Consider the following 20,753-nt stretch of genomic DNA (forward strand, 5'->3'; position numbering starts at 1 on the left):
GTTGTTTCCTGCGGGAGGCGGGTGTCTGTGTGTCTGTCCTGGAGGCGGGTGTCTGTCTCTCTGTCTGTCTTTCCTTCTTTCGAATCCAGTGCAGCCCCCGGGGGGCCTTCTTTGTGGTCGTTTCCAGAGCCCTCATCTTGTTCCATGAATGGGAATGAATGACTGGGGGGGGGGAGAGGGGGGGCACATCCACTTATGGGGGTCCGAACACTTCAGGCAGCGGATACAATCCACAGCCTTCATTGATGTGCTTTGAGCCCCTCACACTCCTGTGCCCGGTGGGCTGCACCTGCTGCACAGTCACAGACACGCCCCGAATCGACTGCGCACCCCTCACACCAGCTGCCCCTGGAAGGGTCTTTCTCTTTCTTTTTTGCCTTCTTTGCCCTTGTGCCTGGACAAGAAATAATCACAGCTCCTTGGATGGATCGGTTGCCAAGGAACGGCCCGAGGGAGGAGGGAGCAGAGGATGAAAGGAGGAGAGGCCTGTGCAGGGGTACAGGAGGGGAGCAGGAGGGGTGCAGGAGGGCACCCTGTTTCCCATCAGCCCCCTCGGCAGAAGGACTCATAGTGCGAGCAGACCCTGGATGTGTCCAGACTTTCATCATATTTGGGATAAAGGTGAGACCCCCCCCCACTCTCTGCCCCCATCAAGGGTGGGTCCTGGTTCTCCAGCTGCACCTGGGGGACCGCGGGGGCTTGGCACAGCCCCCCCTCCCCCTATGGAAGGCGTCCGTGCGCTGGAGCCACCGCTGGGGCCTCAAGGCGCTATAAACACGAGGGTCTGTGGTGCTAAAGAGGGGCGCGGCCATAGCAGGGCCCCCCGACCCGAGAGCCTCCGTGTCTGAGGGGCTCAGACAAGAGCCTCTTGGCTCAGGGGCCCCAGCTTTAGAACCACTGATCCTGGGGCAGCGCCTAGAGGCAGCGCATGGAGGCAGCGCTCGGAGGGTTCTGAGGGGTGTAGAGGAGGCGAGGCCTTTCCTGGAGAGGTAAGCATCTGTAAAGAAGAGTACACTGCTGAATACAACTGGTAAGTGTAGATTATCTCTCTGCGGGGAGCGCGCGCGTCATCGGGGCAGGCAGACAACATGGGGTCATGTCGTGAGGAACTTTGAAGTAAAAAGAGAACGTTTTCTCCTGGGTCTATTTAGAAACCCGCTAATCAATATTAGTCCCGGGTAATAATTCTATAAAACGCTCATTTCTTTGTCAATCTTCCATTCCTCACACAGACAGTTCCTCAAAGGTAATTTAGTGACATCAATTAAACAACGCGTCATTGAATGTTACATCCCAGGAACTATACGTGTGTTTACATTGATGAAATGATTAACGGACACCTGGTTAAAAATATACATTGAGTTCAAAGTGGAGTAACAGAATTTGAGATGCTTTTTATTTTTTGCACTTTACTTGGTTGTCAGCTCTCTAATTTTTAGTCTTACATATTGTTTTCTTACATAAATTGTATTTTAATTCTATGTTCAGCCAAAACTGATGGTCAATAGGCATTTTATCTGTCATTTATATTGATTGGTTGTTGTATTATATGTCATTATTAATTTTATTAAAGATATATTGTGGTTTTCCCAACTAGTTCTGTTGTTTAATTGATGTCACTAAATTACCTTTGAGGAACTGTATGTGTGAGGAATGGAAGATTGAGGAAGAAATGAGCGTTTTATAGAATTATTACCCGGGACTAATATTGATTAGCGGGTTTCTAAATAGACCCAGGAGAAAACTTTTTCTTTTTACTTAGCAGTGGTACCCCTTCTCTTGGGTGTGGGGTCGCTCCCAGTTCATAGTTTCAGTGAGTAACTTTGAACCTGGCAAGGGTGAGTGATGTGTGGTGGGCTTGGAGTCTGCAGAGACCTCTTTCTTCATGTCTGTGGGACGTGATGCACGAGTAACTACCATCATTCTCTCACTGAGAAGAGGTGTGGCGCAGCGGCCAGGGAGCCTGACTCTGGACCACGGGGTTCACAGTACGGTCCCTGGAGGCAGGTTAGCCCAGCACCATGTGACTCTGCGCAATAGCTCGCTTCATCCTTCCGACCGCTCCCAGCGCCTGGACACCTCTCCGGAGGCAGCTGTGCGCTTTACCAATGCTGGTATTTCATTTCTTTTCATTTGACTGGTGCTCCGCGCTCACGCTGCTTCAACCCATTACACTGACCTCAGGTTAGCGCACTAGCCAAGCGCCTCCTAGTTTAGGTTTAGTTAAGGACACCCTTACCGTTGAATTTAAATGAGGAAGTTTTAGCTAAAGAAAATAATAAAATGACAAATTACGCTTAGGATTTATTGTGGGGGTCATTGTTCAAAGGGCCCCTCCCCCCCCCCCAGTGCACATTGATTTCTTTCAGTAATTCTGGTCTGAGATCTTTTCAAAAACGTGCCCCCAAAATATTCTCAAAATGAACTTTTTCTTCGAAAGAGCAGTTTTTCACTTAAGCATCATTTCACTTTAGGGAGAGTTGAATGTGTGAACTTCATGGTGTCTCCACCAGAGGGGTTTGGGATTATGGAGAGCACTTCTGACAGGAGAAGAGCTCCTGCTAGACTGAAGACTGCAAAGAGTGTGTTCTGTTGTAAAAAGTACAAAGTGCAATGTCATTCTCTTGTTTTTAGGGATAGAGTCACAATTAATTCATCATTAATGGGTGCGTAATTTAAAGTTACATTTTGTTGAGCTGTGTTTTTATGAACAGATATTGGCTGTTGTAGTTGGTGCCTCAACATGAACCTTGTTGATAATGCGTGCTCTCTGCTGGTATTGGAGCAGCGGACACCAACATTCCTTTGAGTAGTAACTTTGGTTTCCTTCCTGTGTCCTGGTAAGGCAGACAAAGTTGTGTACGTTTTGGTCATTGATAATACGTCTCGCCTTTTGTGTTTGTTTATTTTGTTTTGATTCTCATTGTGAATGGGTGAGCATGTAATACATCTCTGAATACTACTTGCGAGGGAGAGACTTTGCCTCCAGCTAGTGCACCAGCCCACAAAATGTTACTGAATCCGAATTACATACATGTTTGTGGCTTAAAAAATGGAATAAGATCACTGCTGACAATAAGCAGATGCACTTTCCGGGGCATGGAACGTTTACTGTGGAAAGATTGCTGGGATTCTGCGGAGTCGAGGAACTATGCTTGGGACCGTAGAACCTTAGTCGGCAGGGTCTGAGTCATCCTAGCACCTTAGGACCCATGAGCGCTGGACCGACTCGCTAACATGTCTCACTTGCCTCCTACTCACTCACAGAGGAGCAAGGGATTAGACACCCCAGAACACAACACTCCCGACTCTCAGCAATCGTGGTGACAGGACACACCATTTTGCTCTCACACAGGTACTTGTCCACAGGAAATCCTGACAGAGACACAAGACAAGTTTAAAATGTTTATTTGAACTATTGTGCTCTAGTGTGCAGTACATGTGCCAAAATAAGCAAGGAAAAGCCTAACACAAATACGGTCAGTATAGCAAGTAATTCACAAATCATAAAAAGAGCTGCCATGATATCCGACAGGGTAAAATAACCCCCACCCTCCCACTGAAGCAAAATGATGACGCATCAGAAGATCTCAGGGTGTTTGCAGCAGACCCCATACCTTAGCATGCACAGATGTAAGTTCTACATCACAGTTGAAGTCGCTCTCTTCTCTCCGAAAATCTCCCTCCAAGTGTGTCTTTCATATGTTTGTACATACCTATATGACAAAGAGTACGTGTTCTCAAAAGAAAGCTGCATCTGTATGTTTTGTCTTGGTGCTAGTGCCTGACCAGAAAACAATAACAAGGGGCATTGTTGTTTAACCCTGTTCACTGTGTTCAGACGAGATCCCAGGAAAGGACAGAACATAAAAACAAAGGTAGATTCCATGTGAAAGAACAGGGTGGCACAAAGCAAAGTGCGTTTGTATAGTAACTTGTGCAACGCAGAGTGCGGCCTGCTTAGGCTACCACTGGGAAAACGACAATAGGCCTGCATGGGACTTATGACACCCTCACCTTGATCAGGATAGAAGCACCCAAGATCATGAGAGAACTCAGCAGGTAAGCAAAAGCAAAGTGTTCGAATACATGCGTTTGACACATTTCTCATTTAGTTGTCATGTCAGCCACGCAAAAAAAATAGTGTAATAAAAGTACCCAGTTATAGCGTGTAGTGGGGGCCCAGGAACGGGGATGTCAAGTGGAAAGACAGCGAATTCCAGTAAGAAATCTGAACCTTCGGAGGTAGGGACATCAGCAGGTCAAAAGAACAAACATGCTCTTCAGTGCCAGACGTCGGTAGGACCAACAAAGGACAACTTGTGTTAATATTGATGATAATGAGATCCAGAAGACGCTGTGCTGTGCACAGGAAGAACCTCCAGAAATCATAGTCCTGTAATGGGCCACTAAGGAATCCATCAACAGCTTGTGGCGTTATGGCCAGGCAGATGTCCATGGCCCATTGAAAGGGGCACCTGATACAATGAAACACAGGTTTTCACAGGTGAAATAGGCGTGGCGGAAGGTTAAGCAGAACTCGGCATCCAAAGCTGCTAAGGGCACCATTCCAAAAAGTTGCAGCATTTAATCACAGTACAGCTGCAGCGATGCCTGTGCTGACAGGACCACAAATGATGCATTCATTGAGGCATAACAGGAACAGGACAAAATGTCGCAACGTACAATGAGGAGCAGTGGTAACCCACCGAACATGCTAGAAAAATAGAATGTATAAAAGCGGGGTTACTCCAAAATTGTTTAAAAAGATGTCACAAGGCTGGAGCCCACAAGTTTAAAAAAGTGTGCCAGGCCTGTGGTATCAGAAACGTTAAATGTTTGGTGTATCAGTTTGCTGAAATATAAGGAGAGATTTGTATTTAACAATGGCTGTATTTCACTGGAATTTCTTCCCACCTGCCAATTGGAGGTATTGCAAGCCGACGTGAGAGCCACTTCTTACTGTAAAATAACGCTTTGAGTTTGATTAGCTTATTGAAATCTGTTTTTCAAAGTTGGAATTGAAGGCCATAGAGAACTATCTACATTCCCATCTGAAGGAATAAACAGGACATTGTTGCAGCTAGTGACTATCTGAGAAACAGACATGACATACGGAATACCCAACCGCATTACTCAGCAGTCCTGATTATTAAGAACTAAATAGCTTTCACTCAAAAGTAAAGTTATAGTGGAAATTATTACAGGAACTGGAGTTCTTTTTAAATAACAAGCAAAATTGGTGGACGAAACATTACAGGTGCTGTGAATTTTAACATGTTGACATCCAAGGGAATGACCGACACGCAGGTCACACTCCTGTCCTGTAAGAAAAACTTCTCTTTCAGCATGTTGACAATGACAGGTAAAGGGCAAGGACCATAACTCATGTGTATAGCTGCTCCCAAGGGGTTTGTATCTACCTATGGGGAAGTGTTTCATGCAGGCACTGAACGGAAAGGTTGAGATGGGCAATGAGATAACCCTGTGTGTTAACAACACTGCTAATGGCGTTGCCGCTACAGTGAAGGAGAGTTGTTCAAGCTTCTCTATGTGTAACATAGTGTAACTAGCCTCTTTCATTGTTATTGAGTGCTGTGTTCATGTCAATAAAAGGGTAAGAACAAAGCGGTATTGTTGAGATAATGCCAAGGAACACAACCTTTCTTAAGTGTTTGTAATGTCCAGCTGAATTGCATAATTGATCCAAGTTGATTGTGACCTTGATACAATTTTGCACAATATCAATTACAGATGATACAATATTAGCAAAAGTATAAATACGAGGGGAAAATGTATTAATGTTGTCCACCACAGCAATATCTAAATTATCTTGGTCAATTTGACGTAAACGTACAGCAGGCTCCAGTTGCAACAATTTCCAGAGTTCATTGTAAGCAGCATAAACCAATCATTTTAACATGGGGATTTTCAGACCCAAAAGGTAATCAGTTAGATCCAATTCGTCGGACTTGAGTGAAAAATGTTGTTTCATTGCAGATAAAGTGTAATGTTTTAACCACCGTTGAAACAATTTACATACGTTGGGCCTGATTCACAGAACTAACTTAAGACAAAATCCCAAACCTACTACCATTTTGGTATGCACAGAAGGCACTTACTCATTTCGGTATTCACAGAAGTTAGAAGTCCTAACTTTAGGACTCCTAATTGCCTTCTGTGAATACCGAAAGTCTTAAAGTTAGGGTTTTTCTCAGTTTAGGAGTAGTAAAGTTAGGACTCCTAACTTTAGGACTCCTAAACTGAGAAAAATCCTAACTTTAAGACTTTCGGTATTCACAGAAGGCCTATAGGAGTCCTAAAGTTAGGAGTCTTAATTTTACTACTCTAAACTGAGAAAAATCCTAACCTTAAGACTTTAATATGGGCTCCGCCCCCACCCAGAACCCTTTTAGGGAGATTGTTAAGTCCACGTTGACCCCCATAAAGATGAGACCACCAGCCACGTCACCTTCCTAATACCTTTGCCATTAAAGACTGCTTTAAGTCACAGTTAATCGGCTCCACAACAGAATTGACCTCTGGCCTACATGGAGATGAAAGATGCACCTGCACCCCCATGGATGTCATCGAGTAACATGCATTATCAGAAACAAGGGGACTGCAATGGTCAAGATAAACACAGCCAAATGGCTGCTTTGAAAGATAGAGCAGTGTCTCAGGTGGACGGGACACATTAGAAGACTTAATCTGTTGACAAATGTCACAACATAGGACATAAGGGAAAGGTTGCTGATAGAAACCAAGCCACCAATAATGTTGCTGTAAAATTGAAATAGTGGCAGCGACTCCTGCATGCAAGGAGGGGTCCCAAATCGCGTGGGGTCCCCATGCAGTTTCCAGAAAGATAGATCTTGGTCCAGAAAAAGTGTTTTTTAGGTCTCAGCTAGACAAAGCTTGGCTACCTCTTTGAGACATGATGCATATACTTTTTAGGCTGCAGCCCGCCCATAGGATTCCCATTTGCTCTCCTCCTTGTCTTTCTCTCCATTTGTCCTTGGCATACATGCGTCATGACTTTTCCTGTGTTCAGTCCTCCCCAAGAGCATGGGCAATCACTATATCAATCTTTCATTTTACGATACTTTTTAGGAACTACTTTTTTACTTTGTTGAACTGCAGTTCACACGATCGGTCCTGTTTTCACTTACTCCGTTCAGTTTCTGTAAACAGGCCTGTAAAGCTTGTTCTTATCACTTCACATTTGCTGAGCATTCAAACACTGAGAGCAAATGTCAGATTCTGTTTTCAGATGGCACGTGTTCCGTGACCTCACCCCCCTCCTCAGACCATGTGGCTGTTGCTTGGAGATGGGCAGAACTCAGCTTAGTAATGTGATTTCCGCCCACAACAGCACAAACCTGCATTGAATACTTCCATTTTCAGAAACAACTTGTTATATTTTCCAAGTGCATGTGAAAATATTGTTTCCCCCCAGAAGTAAAAACTAGCCTCTCTTCCTGTCAAGTGTTTCCTGCATGGGACATTTTAGTTTTCCCTATGTTACCTTAACTTTATAGGCCTCATTTTCCTTTGCACATGTTATTGTATAAATATCCCTGCTTGTACTTTCATACGGAACCTGTAAATGTGTTTGTGTTCTGTTCTTTTCCTGGGATTTACTCTGTGTGCAACCAACAAGGCCAAACAATAATGCCCCATGTTATTCTTTGTGGCCAGGCACTAGCACCTAGATATAACACAAGAACAAGAATGCAGCTGTTGTTTATGTGCACACATGTCCTATTATATAGATGAGTACATGAGCCGAAAACAGACACATGGAAGGAGAGTTCTGATAGAATAGCATTGCGTGCGCCAAAATGTAAAACGGCCATCTGTGCATGCTTAGGTACGGGGTCTGCTGGTAATCCCCGAGATCATTCATATGTTCATTTAGCCTTAGAAGCAGGGGAGGGTGTAAGATTACTCTGTCCTATAAAATGACAGCGCTTTTGATTGTATACCGATCATTAACCATGCCAACAATATTTTTATTATGCGGCTCATTTCTAATTGTGGCACGTATACATCATTTCGGAGCACAATAGTTTGAATACATATTTCTAACCTTCTTTGTGTCTTCTGGTTATCTTATTGTTGACAATTTGAGAAGTGAGCGAGCAGAAGGGTGTTTCCTGTTACGGCGATCCCAGAGTTGGTCTAGAGTGTTGTGTTCTGGTGTGCAAATTCACTTGTTGTTAGGAGGGCAAGTGAGGCACTCTAGTAGTCATACTCTGCCTTATAGATACAAAGGTGGTTGGTGACTCAGTCTCTACATGCTGATGTTCAATGGTCCCAAGCATAGTTCTGTTCCAGAGCAGATTCCCTGCAACAATCCTTTATTATTTTAACACGATTGTCAATAAAAATGATCACACTTCACGCTCTTCTCTGAGTATGCTAAATAAACTATTTGCACGAAATAGATGAATTGTCCTTGTCACTTGTGCTTTTCCTCCACCATTGTTGTTTCCTTAGTTGGCAATCAGTGACATCTCTCAAATTGGAAGCTCTGGAGGCGTTTCTACATGAATATTTATCTTCTATTGCTGCCACCAATAGAACCTGTTATAAACCCCAGTGGACCCCATTATAGGCCTAGGTAGTTGCACAACCATTTAACTGCATTTGTCTTACCATTTTTCTACATATTATCTCTGGCGCTGACCCTTTACCTAGTTAGGCGCTGCATAAATATTGTGTGGTTTTCTCCGAAAACTAGCCTCTTTTATTATGCATGAGGATTCTCAGTATCACAGCAGGATTACCATTGTCTGCATAATAACTCTGTATAAGTATCACTACTATTATCATCCTTGCCGGACACGCCCATAGTACCATGACACATCTAGGTAGAACCCCTGAGAGTATCTTTCGGGTATATAAGCAGCATATCTTTGCTAGGTAGCCATAGTAGAAGAAACGTCCATGCTGACATGCTGGCATGCTGACAGGAGACGCTGAAGTCCCTGCCCGCAGACACTCCAGCACAGAGTGGTCTGACATCCCTCAAGGGGTGTCCAAATCGAGACTAAGACTGGGTCCTTCGCTCTCTCACATCAGGTGATGGGGCTGGCTTTTTCCTAGGGGGGATTCTTGGCTATACACCTACATACATTCTAGGTAGACTTAGGTACATGTAGTTGGGTTTGCATCGTAGGAGTACGCATTATTATTGTCATGTATCTATATGCCTGCACATAATCATTGTTTTAGAACTATAGTAGAATTAGACTTTCTATTTACTTTATTGGTTCTTATAACCCTATACATCTGTTATTGTCTAATGGTTGATGCAGCACATGCATTTTATTCTAGCGTGACGCTGGTTCAATAAATGCTTATTAATTAATGTCCCCATATTTTATTATGTATATCTTTCTGAGAACAAGTGATCACGAGTGACTGAGCGAAAAGTACTGTACTGTTGCCACGATCAGTGAGGGATCAGGGTTGTCATGTTCAATAGTTGCCAGGAACTGTTCTCTCCTTGGTAAGAGGGGCTCATAGTGGCACTGGGCCCGATTCACAGAACTAACTTAAGACAAATCCTAAACTTACTACCATTTTGGTATTCACAGAAGGCACTTACTCATTTCGGTATTCACAGAAGTTAGGACTCTTAACTTTAGGACTCCTAAATGCCTTCCGTGAATACCGAAAGTCTTAAAGTTAGGATGTTTCTCAGTTGAGGAGTAGTAAAGTTAGGAGTCCTAACTTTACTAGTCTTAATGTTAGGAATGTTCTCAGTTTAGGAGTAGTAAAGTTAGGACTCCTAACTTTAGGACTCCTAAATTCCTTCCTGAATACCGAAAGTCTTAAAGTTAGGCAGTTTAGGAGTAGTAAAGTTAGGAGTCCTAACTTTACTACTCCTAAACTGAGAAAAATCCTAACTTTAAGACTTTTGGTATTCACGGAAGGCATTTAGGAGTCCTACAGTTAGGATTCCTAACTTCTATGAATAGCAAATGAGTAGGTGCCTTCTGTGAATACCAAAATGGTAGTAAGTTTATCATTTTGTCTTAAATTAGTTCTGTGAATCGAGCCCACTGTGAGCTAGCTGGTCTACAGACTAACATATCCTCGGGGGGGTGTCTGGAATCAGTCTGGATACTAATACCTTAGTTTATGTTGTCTAAACATGCAGATCCTTTATAGACTTGTAGGAACTTCACTACAATCTGATCTATGTTTTAAGGTGCCTGGGTATTTTGGCAGAAGCTAGGCTACCCTTCACATTAGCTGATCGTGGCAAAATTAAATCAGCCGGTTCCCACCCATCCCCCAGCCTATGAATGTAGCTGATAGTATGCAGCGTCGGAGCTAGTGGAATTGCATACTGAATGCCACACGCACAAAGAGATAGGATCCCTTGACAAACATCGTACATTCTGAGAGGCAGGCGAAAATAAAGGGTAATGTCATGTTTGTGTGGGTTTTTATTTCATTTACTCGTTCTGTGGTTGGTTTATTTTATGCAACTATTCTCGAGTGACAAGAGTGGTTTAATTTTGATACCCACTGCCTGAAAAAAGTGTTTCCCATTGTATTATTTGGATCAGACCATCACGCAGGACGCTTGTAGGGGACGTATTGCTTTAAGTGTATTACATATACGCACCCATTGGTGTACAAATATTTTTTGTTTATAAAATGGTGAGCATGTCTATAAATATCATGGTTTTAATCATTTGTAATGCAGCTCTGTGTAAAACAATGTGCATGTCCAACAATTACACCCCATTATTATACCTTGGCCCTGTGTAGCGCTCTATTTTTTTGCACTATGTGCGCCTTTCTCTTGCGTTAATTGTGATTTACTCTTGGATTTTATAGCAAGAAACCAGAGGGAAAACGTAATAAACCTCGTCAGTGTTCATCTGCTGCTCCCTGCATGATTGAGGTAATATTTTGTTCTTTTTAACTTTTAGTGCGATGCATACAGAAGGCATTTGATTGGAAAAAAATTTGCCCAGCTGAATGAACAAAATTGCAAACATTTATTTACGATAGTTAGCTTTCTTTTATTTTGCCAATCTTTTCTCACCCTGCAATCAGATTTTCTTTTCTTTTTGCACGTGGGTGCTGTCACAGTAACATTAACATTAAGACACTAACATTAACACTGTCACAGTAACATCAATTAGGGGGCCAAATATGGCTAAAAGACATTCAAATTCCCAGCGTCAATAGCTCAAAGCTTGGGCATTGCTGAGACCTATTGGATTTGCCAATGCTTGTTTTAATGTAGTGTAAATCTGTTCTGTAGTTTTGGAGCTTTTAAAGAAACAAGATTTATGTATATCAAGAGAAATAGGTACAACCTGAGTGAAAAGTTGCAGCTGCCATTTCGTAAATTTGGGCATGGTTTTGAAGGCGGGGGATGGAAATAAAGTAGAAATAATGGATAAGGGATCAGAGTATAGGTATACCGACCCCATGGGACTGATGGAAGGGTCTGTGCTGGACTCCTCATGGGCAAGAAATTGTACAAAATGATTTTAATTTTAACTCATGAGGATCCTCGGATCCACCGCAGCGCTCTTCGTGGCCCTGTGTGAATCCACAGATACAGACCCTGTGTAAAAAAAAGACACCAACTCACAGACCCACTCAACACACCTTATCTCATACACCCAATCACACATCCATATATACACTCACAAATCCATACACTTACTCACACATCCATACAACCACACACACAGACACATACAGAACGATACAGTCATTCACACATCCTTTCACACACCTATACCGTCACTGATACATCTACTCACAGAACCAGAGAATCACTCTGAGATCAACACAGCCACATATCAACCCTCCCATCACACACTCACACAACCACTTACTCACTCACATGCCCACTTACACACTCACACAACCACTTACACACTCACACAACCACTTACACACTCACACAACCACTTACACACTCACATGCCCACTTACACACTCACACAACCACTTACACACTCACACAACCACTTACACACTCACACAACCACTTACACACTCACACAACCACTTACACACTCACATGCCCACTTACACACTCACACAACCACTTACACACTCACACAACCACTTACACACTCACACAACCACTTACACACTCACATGCCCACTTACACACTCACACAACCACTTACACACTCACACAACCACTTACACACTCACACAACCACTTACACACTCACACAACCACTTACACACTCACACAACCACTTACTCACTCACACAACCACTTACACACTCACACAACCACTTACACACTCACACAACCACTTACACACTCACACAACCACTTACACACTCACACAACCACTTACTCACTCACACAACCACTTACACACTCACACAACCACTTACTCACTCACACAACCACTTACACACTCACACAACCACTTACACACTCACACAACCACTTACACACTCACACAACCACTTACACACTCACACAACCACTTACACACTCACACAACCACTTACTCACTCACACAACCACTTACTCACCTGTACAGACACTCTCACACCCTCTCCGAGACCCAGAAAACCACTCACACACCCATACAGATACTCGTAGACCCAGTCACATAACCATACAGCCACTCGCATACCCTCTCACATACTTATTGTGAAAGCACAAAATCTGTAAGTAGGGACAAGAAGGGCACACACACAAAGGCTTCAAAAATGTCTTTATTGCCAATAAGCTGCAGCTCAGACAATTTGCAATCAGGACTGCAAAGAGATCCGATATCAGAAAGAAAAACAAGTCCTTAGATACATTTTCCAGAACCTTTAGACAGGTTAATCATTAACATCAACACCATGGCATGAGCATTTCACAAATATGTCCACGTGTACATTTGCTTTATACGTGACGTACATCACCATGCCACTTTTGGCCAATTTCTTACGCTATTGCCTCCTGACCTAGAGCTCGAGTCTGTTATCTTGTCCTTGTCAAACAAGCATTGTTTGACCTAGTCAGCAGATACTGGTGTTCTCTTCTTTCTATGCACAATTTCCACACACAATAATTGTCATGAACGAACACTTTACTCAAGCAGGAGCGGGGCAGATCAATGTGTCCCTAGGTCAAAGAGCTACTTCTGCGAACCAACTTGCTGAACTGGCTTCTGTATACAGGTGAAGGCTAGTGAGCCATTTCTCAGAAGTTAAACAAGGCCCCCTCAGCAAAAGACACGTATATCGTACATTTTCAATCCATCGGTTGCTTACTGAATTTCAGACAGTTTAGTTTAACCATTTGTGTATCATGGAACTGTACTTTCACTATGAGTAGGCACATATTATTTGCAAGAAAGTGAAACACAGAAATTAATGCAAAACTATGGTTCACTTCAATATATTCTTTCACCAAAGGGTTAATTCATTTTTCATCTTTAACACCAATCATCCCTCATCGCTCAGACCAATCATCACTCATCGTTCAGACCAATCATCACTCAGCGCTCATACCAATCATCACCCATACCAATCATCAATCATTGCTCATACCAATCACGTATCGCTTATACCAACCATAACTCATCGCTCAGATCAATCATCAATCATCACTCATACCAATCATCACTCATCTCTCATTCCAATCATCACTCATCGCTCATACCAATCATCACACATCGCTCAGACCAATCATCACTCATCGCTCATTCCAATTATCACTCATCGCTCATACCAATCATCACTCATCGCTCATACCAATCATCACTCATCGCTCAGACCAATCATCACTCATCGCTAATACCAATCATCACACATCGCTCAGACCAATCATCACTCATCGCTCATTCCAATCATCACTCATCGCTCATACCAATCATCACTCATCGCTCATACCAATCATCACTCATCACTCACACCAATCATCACTCATCGCTCAGACCAATCATCACTCATCGCTCACACCAATCATCACTCATCACTCATACCAATCATCACTCCTCGCTCATACCAATCATCACTCATCGCTCACACCAATCATCACTCATCGCTCAGACCAATCATCACTCATCGCTCACACCAATCATCACTCATCGCTCAGACCAATCATCACTCATCGCTCACACCAATCATCACTCATCGCTCATTCCAATCATCACTCATCGCTCATACCAATCATCACTCATCGCTCATACCAATCATCACTCATCGCTCATACCAATCATCACTCATCACTCAGACCAATCATCACTCATCGCTCACACCAATCATCACTCATCACTCAGACCAATCATCACTCATACCAATCATCACTCATCACTCATTCCAATCATCACTCATCGCTCAGACCAATCATCACTCATACCAATGATAAGTCATCGTTTAGACCAATCATCACTCATTGTTCATACCTATCATCACTCATTGTTCATACCAATCCTCACTCATCGTTCAGACCAAACATCAATCATTGCTCATACCAATCATCAATCATTGCTCATATCAATCCTCACTCATCGTTCAGACCAATCATCACTCAGCGCTCATGCCAATCATCACTCAGCGCTCAGACCAATCACTCATCGCTCATACCAACCATAACTCATTGATTAGACCAATCATCGTTCAGACCAATCACTCATCGCTCAGACCAATCATCACTCATACCAATCATCATTCATCGCTCATTCCAATCATCACTCATCGCTCACATACCTTCATATGTGCTTTCTCAAACTAACCAATACCATCTGGGATAGTTTACTCATGTGTCTCCTGTGTCCCTGCTACGCTGTGAATCAGTGGCACTGCTATAATATAACAAAGCCTAAGAGGATACCAGCGCAGCCACTGACGTCTCAGTCTCAGCGCCCTCATCCACACTGACAAATAGCAGATGCAACTGAGAACTCCTGACCGAACCGCTTTACCAATTTACACAACGTATAGTACCTTTGCTCTCACACTGCTGACAGCATGGACCTGGCTCCCAGGCCAGAACGTCACAAGAACGAGCACAATCAGATGGTGTAATGTACTCAGGCGCTAATCAGTGTGAAAACAAGCATTTACAATGCAATGGTCTCGGCATTCTTAAAGTTAGAACTATCGGCATTGCTCATGACATTATTTTTATTTATGTTTTTGTTTTTAAAACATAAATAAATGGCATTGTCATTTACAGTGCCAATAGCAGGGCAGGAGAGCAAGCACAGCCAACGAGGGGGCAGGACAGAAAGCGCAAGCAATGAGAGGGTAGGAGAGCAAGCACAAGCAACGAGGGGGCAGGAGAGCAAGCACAAGCAACGAGGGGGCAGGAGAGCAAGCACAACCAATGAGGGGGCAGGAGAGCAAGCACAAGCAACGAGGGGGCAGGAGAGCAAGCACAAGCAACGAGGGGGCAGGAGAGCAAGCACAAGCAAGGAGGGGCAGGACAGCAAGCACAAGTAACGAGGGGGCAGGACAGCAAGCACAAGCAACTAGGCGGCAGGAGAGCAAGCACAAGCAACGAGGGGGCAGGAGAGCCAGCTCAAGCAACGAGGGGGCAGGACAGCAAGCACAAGCAATGAGGGGCCAGGAGAGCAAGCACAAGCAACGAGGGGGCAGGAGAGCAAGCACAAGCAAAGAGAGCAAGCACAAGCAACAAGGGGTCAGGATAGCAAGCACAAGCAACGAGGGGGCAGGACAGCAAGCACAAGCAACGAGGGGGCAGGACAGCAAGCACAAGCAACTAGGGGGCAGGACAGCAAGCACAAGCAACGAGGGGCCAGGAGAGCAAACACAAGCAACGAGGGGGCAGGAGAGCAAGCACAAGCAAGGAGAGCAAGCACAAGCAACGAGGGGGCAGGAGAGCAAGCACAAATAACGAGGGGGCAGGAGAGCAAGCACAAACAATGAGGGGGCAGGAGACAAAGCACACCCAACGAGGGGGCAGGAGAGCAAGCACAAGCAACGAGCGGGCAGGGGAGCAAGCACAAGCAACGAGGGGGCAGAAGAACAAGCACAAACAACGAGGGGGCAGGAGAGCAAGCACAAGCAACGAGGGGGCAAGAGAGCAAGCACAAGCAACGAGGGGGCAGGAGAGCAAGCAAAAACAACTAGGGGGCAGTGGAGCAAGCACAAGCAGCGAGGGGGCAGAAGAACAAGCACAGCCAATGAGGGGGCAGGAGAGAAAGCACAAGCAACGAGGGGGCAGGAGAGCAAGCACAAGCAACGAGGGGGCAGGAGAGCAAGCACAAGCAACGAGGGGGCAGGAGAGCAAGCACAAGCAACGAGGGGGCAGGAGAGCAAGCACAAACAACGAGGGGGCAGTGGAGAAAGCACAAGCAACGAGGGGGCAGAAGAACAAGCATAGCCAATGAGGGGGCAGGAGAGAAAGCACAAGCAACGAGGGGGCGGAGAGCAAGCACAAGCAACGAGGGGGCAGGAGAGCAAGCACAAGCAACGATGGGGCAGGAGAGCAAGCACAAACAATGAGGTGGCAGGAGAGCAAGCACAAGCAACGAGGGGGCAGGAGAGCAAGCACAAAAAACGAGGTGGCAGGAGAGCAAGCACAAGCAACGAGGGGGCAGGAGAGCAAGCACAAGCAACGAGGGGGCAGGAGAGCAAGCACAAGCAACGAGGGGGCAGGAGCACTCACCGGAGGACTTGACAGCTTCTCTACTTCTTCGGGCGGTGTAAGAAGAGCCCCGGACGATGAGGAACCTAGCGGAAGAAGCTGATTGAGCCGCGGAGCGAACAAGGAATGAGCAGTCTTCCTCTCCCCTTTGCAGCCTTGGGGCTTGCGCAGCGGCTGCCAAGAAAGGCTCTGAGCTAGAGAGATCTGCTAATAGAGCAGCTCTGGGGAAAAGCGGATAGCCCCAGTGGAGGTGAATACAAAGGACACATTGGAAACTGAAAGGTGCGGCCAATACACACATGACGATCGGCGTCTGCTTGTACAAAATGGCGCCCAGCACAAATCTCCTCTGCTGTCTCTGTGGGCTACACAACCTCACCGTTTCACGTTGTAAAACATATTTCAGCCACAATACTCACCGCATAATCCAGGCACAGGTGCACACCCCTGCCCCTCATCTGCGTCCTTGGTCCCTACTGTGTCCTCCACCGGTGCCACGGGTGGTCCTATTCCGGGGAGAGGGGGGGTCAGAGCGTCGGTGGGCCGGGCAGTTCTTTACCCTGGGAGCGGCTATGTCCCTGCCTGCCGCGGCGAATCCACATAACATCCACGGGACGGCAGACGAGAGGTGACCGTAACCCAGACCCGGGTCCTGGAGCCGCCCACAGCCTGCGCAGGAGTCCAGGAAACACAGCCACAGCCAAAAGAAGTGCCCGCAACGCCGAGCCAGCAGCCAGCGAATTGAGCTGAGGAGAGGAGGCGCCTGCAAGCATCACTGCCCTGACCCAGCGGGGAAGCGTGGGAGGGGGCGACCGCACGAGGCAGGCAGGAGAAATAAAGACGCTGCACATGCACATCAAAGTGTTAGGACTTGGAGGTGAGAGATTATACTCGTGCAAATAGAGGATGGGAAAACAGAAGGGGCCATATAGTGCCATGGTAGCAAGAACAAGAAAGGAGTGCTCCACACGACCACGTTTCTCTGAGGCAAAGAAGAAATGCCTCGGAGAAACGCCGAGTCATTTTTGGATACGGGGGCGTGTTTTCTTTCTCTCCTCTTCCCATCGGCTGGAAGGTAAAATTGCAGCCAATGGGAAGAGGAGAGAAAAAAACGGAAAAAAAGTAAAAAACACACCCCCGAATCCCAGAAAGGCGGGGCTTAAACGGAGTGATGCCCCTCTCCTCCAATGGCTGGCCTCCGTTTAGGAAGCCAGCCAATGGAGAAGAGGGGCGGGTTTAAGCCCCACTCTCTAAGACATGAAGTCTCGGAGCGAGACTGGGCAAGCGCAGCCTTTCGCTAGCGGAGACCTAAAAAGAGTACATTTATGCCCAAGTGTAAGTTTATCCTGGTGAATCGAGCCCATAATATCTGCTCTTTCCCCAGCAGTTGTGTAAACAGTGAAGTTTTTTTTTATTTGCTCGACCACTGGCCAGATTGTGCATAAGTCCTATGTGTAACCAGTAGCTGGGTAAATAGTAATGCTTCTTTGCCGTCTGCGCGTCCGCCATCCAGATAGGATTCAATATCTGCCCCTTAGCCAGCGTTTATTATTGATAAAGAGCAGGTCCACAGTCCAGACTCTTGTGATAGGCAGCTGCCAGGTAAATTGTGAAGTTCTTTGCAGTTTCCACTGCCTCTGGCTAAACCATGCATAACTTCTTATATTTAGCAGGCAGCTGGGTAAAAACTTACATTAATTTGCTGTTTGCACAGTGCTGGGAAATAATGAAGCTTGTTTGCTATTTGCAGAGCCACCAGTATAAGTGTAAATAATCTCTGCTGATGAATACCAGATAAAATTAAATACATACCACTTATAGACAAGCATTGAAAATGCAACAGGTCTCGCCTTTGATTAAGTTAAAGCCATTTGCTTTGCTAATGGAACAGTATAGCAAAGCAAATGGATTTAACTTAATGAAAGGCGAGACCAATCGCATTTTTAATGCTTGTTCTTTCTATGTTTTAGGTGAGGTTATTTTACTAAAACTTGGTTTTTCATTTCCTTGGGTGGTGACATGTGATGTAAGCCGCTTGTTTACCGGTGTCAGGCGCAATCGTATTGGGAGGATAGATGAGTGCGGTGCGTGATTATTTTTCTGGAGGTAGTTAGTTTATCCACGTGCCTCAGAAGTGCTGTCCTACAAGAGTAAACAAAACTAAAAGGACCCACGAACTTGCAGAAATGAAGCCTACACCGTAGAAAATCAAAACACTTATGACAGACTAAGTTTGCCAGTCAAAAGGTGAAAGTATGTCAGAACTCAGATTAACTATTCAGAGGGTTGTGGCTGCAGAATGCAGATGTAACGAAGACACCGCACCCACCTGGGTCTCTCCTTGGTTATATGAGGCTATAACCACCAAGGCCGCTGGAATTATGCGGCAGTGAAGGGAAACTTATGTGGCATGGTTGAGTAAATTATGCAGCAAGAAAAGACAAATTATGCGGCGCATTTTGTAACCATATTACTTCATTATTTTATAATTTTTACTCCCGTTAACACTGTGTGGCCATTGGTTGCACATCATTATTACCAGTCAAACACCCAAATATAATAGCAATAAGCAACATAAAGATGACCAGTGAAGCTTTGCAAGGATCCTTCCACTGCGTAGTAGCACATACTGCTAGGTTTATAGTACCTTTTGAACCATTTGAGCTGAAACTTTTTTTTGTTAAAATTTGCAGGGGATGGAATATATGGCAAATGCAGCAAATCTATAACTGTGGAAAACACGTCTTCATGTTTAAGGTCAACATGTGCAGAAAGGACTTATAGAGCGAAACGCATATTGAACCTCCACTCGAGGGCACGAAAGGCACTTTTTGAGGAGGTCGAAGGTCTGGATGGAGCAGTCCTGGAACCTCGCAGTAGGGTAAGTGCACCTCAAACGTGACAGGAGTCACATTCCACAGGCAGATGTCTGTACCTTTCCAGACTGGGCCTTATGGAGAGATAATCAACACTTCTATTGAGACTGAACAGGGTGGGAGTCTTGAGATGCTCACCGCAGACTGGCGGCCATCCCCAGCACAGTATCACCGCTAGAGAGAAGAAGACAAACCCCACTGGAGCGAGGTGGCCAGAGCGCCTTTCAAAAGTGCCCAGTTTGGGAAATATTTTGGGTCATTGTGTACAGAAGGAGCTGTAGTGATGCTCCTGCATAGTGTCTTTTAACGCCAACGCTGGCAGCAACACTCTGGCACAAGCTGGTACTGTGCCCCCCTGTTACTTTCTATTTCCGGTCACCTCCTGACAGGGACTTCTAACAGAAATGATTTTTTTTTCAAGTACATGGTAATTGTAATCTTAAAATAAAATCGGTGGAAGTGGATGGGAGAACATGATGGGGGCTGGTCAGTTTGGAGCAGCTTTGCGTCTGCATTAATGTACCATGTCAAACTTCTGATTAGATACTGCGGCGCCTGTGGTGGCCACCCTACTGCACCAGAGATTGGAGTTTCAACTTAAGTTTACATGGATGGAGACTGCCGCATGTTTTTACTTAAAAGGTTGGTATCTATGTTCCTAAATAATTAAATTGGCTATAGAGATAAGAGAGTACTGTGCGGCCTGAGAAAGTGGTTTTTGTGGCGGAACGAGCTGGCTACAAAATTTTTAAACGGAATAAAAGTACACTTTTCTCAAAATGCTTCCTATAAAGACTTCGTTCTTTGTAGGAAGCACCATTTATGAGAGCACAGTTACAGCAGACAGATGTGGAAATATTGAAACGGCTGATTTAGATCACACCTGGACGGTTTCACAGAAGCTCGTGGTTAACTGCTGAAGTAGCAGACAGATTACTTAGTGGTCAAACCAGGTGCCTGTCACACAACTCTCACACTTCTGGGCAGTCTGCAAGAATAGTGCGCGCGGCTCGTTAATTGAACTAAAATTGTGAAATGCAATCAATCCCTGTGTATGTATTTTATGTTTATCTATGCTCAAAGAAAGTGAGCGGCGCTTGTGCTCAAAGGTGGTCCCATGTGCGGTCTGCTCCCCCTGGCCCGGTCACATCTGCCGCCGGGGGTGAGGAGTGCAGGGATCTCACAGGAGGGGGGGCTCTCTGGTCCTACTCACTCCACACACTTAAGAGCCCCACACCCCCGGGTTGTAAAGAGGCCGG

This window comes from Lissotriton helveticus (assembly GCF_964261635.1).
Source record: "Lissotriton helveticus chromosome 1_1 unlocalized genomic scaffold, aLisHel1.1 SUPER_1_unloc_46, whole genome shotgun sequence".
In the NCBI taxonomy this organism is placed as follows: Eukaryota; Metazoa; Chordata; class Amphibia; order Caudata; family Salamandridae; genus Lissotriton; species Lissotriton helveticus.